This window comes from Moschus berezovskii, chromosome 27 (assembly GCF_049115385.1).
Source record: "Moschus berezovskii isolate FMDL1 chromosome 27, NW_MosBer_1.0, whole genome shotgun sequence".
In the NCBI taxonomy this organism is placed as follows: domain Eukaryota; kingdom Metazoa; phylum Chordata; class Mammalia; order Artiodactyla; family Moschidae; genus Moschus; species Moschus berezovskii.
The window spans coordinates 30,711,476-30,715,053 of NC_142486.1; positions in this window are offsets into that span (position 1 = coordinate 30,711,476).

A 3,578-nucleotide genomic window follows, 5' to 3' on the forward strand; every position below is an offset into this window, starting at 1 on the left:
GAAATACACTAATGCTTAGCAAATAAAACTGAAGGAGATAAAGCAAAATGCCAATAAAAAAAAAATAGAAAACTAGCCTAACAGTCGGAGAAGGCTATGGCAAGCCACTCCAGTACTATTGCCTAGAAAATCCCATGGATGGAGGAGCCTGGTAGGCTGCAGTCCGTGGGGTCGCTAAGGGTCGGACACGACTGAGCGACTTCACTTTCACTTTTCACTTTCCACTTTCACACATTGGAGAAGGAAATGGCAACCCACTCCAGTGTTCTTGCCTGGAGAATCCCAGGGACGGGGGAGCCTGGTGGGCTTCCGTCTATGGGGTCACACAGAGACGGACACGACTGAAGTGACTTAGCAGCAGCAGCAGCAGCCTAACAGTATTAACTGAACTTTTTCATGCCTGTATTAAGGAGCTCCTTAGATAGCCCTGAGGAGGAATAGTTGACAACAGGCAATTCAGGTCCCCTCACTGTCTGTGTGTAAAACAACCACAGACGCCAGGACTATTCCAGCTAAAATAGGAATCTGTGAAAGAGAATCATGCCAACATGCATCAACAGTCTTGAAAATGCCCCAACCCTTTGATCTAGTAATATCACCTCGGAGCCTCTATCTTAAAGAAATAATCCTCACCTGGCCCAAACATTTCAAACAAATAGATCGTAACTATAAAACCACTGCATGGGGACTTCCCCCATGGTCTAGTGGCTGAGTCCAGACTCCCATTGCAGGGGGCCTGGGTTCCATCCCTGGCCAGGAAACAAGGTTCCATATTCTGCAACCAGAAAAAGATCTCACATGCCACAGTGAAGACTTAGTACAACCAAATAAATAAAAACAGTGCATGGGTAATAGCAAAGACATTTGGAATGGTTCCTATGTCCATTTGTAGGGAAATGTGTCCAAATGTAGAAAAGATATTAGCTCATGTGTCCAATTAAGTCAACTAGATATGAAGAGTACATCATGAGGAACGCTGGGCTGGAAGAAGCACAAGCTGGAATCAAGATTGCTGGGAGAAAGATCAATAACCTCAGATATGCAGATGACACTACCCTTATGGCAGAAAGTAAGGAGGAACTCAAAAGCCTCTTGATGAAAGTGAAAGAGGAGAGAGAAAAGGTTGGCTTGAAGCTCAACATTCAGAAAACAAAGATTATGGCATCTGGGCCCATCACTTCATGGGAAATAGATGGAGAAACAGTGGAAACAGTGTCAGACTTTATTTTTTTGGGCTCCAAAATCACTGCAGATGCTGATTGCAGCCATGAGATTAAAAGACGCTTACTCCTTGGAAGGAAAGTTATGACCAACCTAGATAGTATGTTAAAAAGCAGAGACATTACTTTGCCAACAAAGGCCCATCTAATCAAGGCTATGGTTTTTCCCGTGGTCATGTATGGATGTGAAAGTTGGACTGTGAAGAAAGCTGATCGCCGAGGAATTGATGCTTTTGAACTGTGGTGCTGGAGAAGACTCTTGAGAGTTCCTTGGACTGCAAGGAGATCCAACCAGTCCATTCTAAAGGAGATCAGTCCTGGGTGTTCATTTGAAGGACTGATGCTAAAGCTGAAACTGCAATACTTTGGCCACCTCATGCGACGAGTTGACTCACTGGAAAAGACTCTGATGCTGGGAAAGGTTGGGGGCGGGAGGAGAAGGAGACGACAGAGAATGAGATGGCTGGATGGCATCACCGACTCTGTGGACATGAGTGTGAGTGAACTCTGGGAGTTGGTGATGGACAGGGAGGCCTGGCGTGCTGTGATTCATGGGGTCGCGGAGAGTCGGACACGACTGAGTGACTGAACTGAACTGAACTGAGACTGTATCCACATATGCACCTGTGATATTCAGGACTCAAAATATGTGTGTGTCGATACTCACTCCAGCTTCATTTCTCAAGAGACAAATGGGAATTACCTAAATATTCATATACACAAATATGGTTAAATAAAGTGTGGTCCATCCAACAATAGAATAATAGGCAATTGTTAAGAATAATAAGGTCAATATATATGTGTGAACATAAAAGATATTCATGTAAATAAAGTTCATTGAAGGTAGGCTTTTTTTCCTGTTTATTTCACTGATATGGCATCAATATCTAGAAAAGCACCAAGACATAGGAACAATAAATGACTTTTGAATAATAAATATATTTCTTAGCAAAAAGGAAAAAAACAAGCTACAAAAGAATGTATGCTACAGTCAATTTGTTTCTGTGTGCATGTTCAGCTCAGTTCAGTCGCTCAGTTGTGTCCGACTCTTTGTGACCCCATGAACTGCAGCACACCAGGCCTCCCTGTCCATCACCAATTCCCAGAGTTTACTCAAAATCATGTCCATTGAGTCAGTGATGCCATCCAACTATCTCATCCTCTGTCATCCCCTTCTCCTCCCACCTTCAAAATGTGTGCATGTATAAATGCAAAAATAAACACATTGATTGTACATTACATACACTATTAGTAAGGATCAGTCATGCTGCTATAACAAACAACTCTTTTTTAATTAATTAATTAGTTTTAATTTTGGTTGTGCTGGAATTGATGCTTTTGTACTGTGGTGTTAGAGAAGACTTTCGAGAGTCCCTTGGACTGCAAGGAGATCAAACCAGTCAAACCTGAAGGAAATCAGTCCTGAATATTCATTGGAAGGACTGATGCTGAAGCTGAAACCCCAATCCTTTGGCCACCTGATGCGAAAAACTGACTCATTGGAAAAGACCCTGATGCTGCGAAAGATTGAAGGCAGGAGAAGGGGATGACAGAGGATGAGATGGTTGGATGGTGTCACCGACTTGATGGACATGAATTTGAGCAAGCTCCAGGAGTTGGTGATGGACAGGGAGGCCTGGCGTGCTGCAGTCCATGGGGTCGCAAAGAGTCGGACACGACTGAACTGAACTGAACTGGGTCTTCACTGTCGTGTGTGGGCTCTGTCTAGTTGTGGCGCTTGGGCTTCTCGCTGCAGTAGCTTGTTGCAGAGCGTGGGATCTGGAGTGCAAGTTCAGTCATTGTGGTGTGCAGTCTTAACTGCCCCGTGGAATGTGGGACCTTCCTGGCCCAGGGATCAAACCCGTGTCCCCTGCATTGACAGGTAGATTCTTAACCACTGGACCACCAGGGAAGTTGTGTAATGGACAACTCTTAAATGAGACAGTTTGTGTTATTTCCCACTCTGCTCATCATAAGTTGTCCAGGGGCTCTTCCCTGTGTCCCCTTCTCTCTGGAACTTGGCTAATGAAGCAGCTACTCTCTGGAACACTGCCAGTCATCATGGCCGAGGGAACGAAAGCCTTGAGGGGCCTTATAACAGTAGTTAAGTACTCACAATTCATTGGCCAGAACTATTCACATGGTCTAACCAAAACATAAATTAGCCAACAAATACAATCATGCTCTGTGCCTGGAACTGAAAATATTTTGACAAACAACACTATTGGTTGCCACAAACACCATATTGAAAGTATGTAACTGTTCGAAACAGTTATATCTAAAGATAGAGATTTTGAGAAGTGAGGGGTTAATTTTTTTTTAATTTGGTGTACTTCTATCTTTTTTGATATTTTGAAA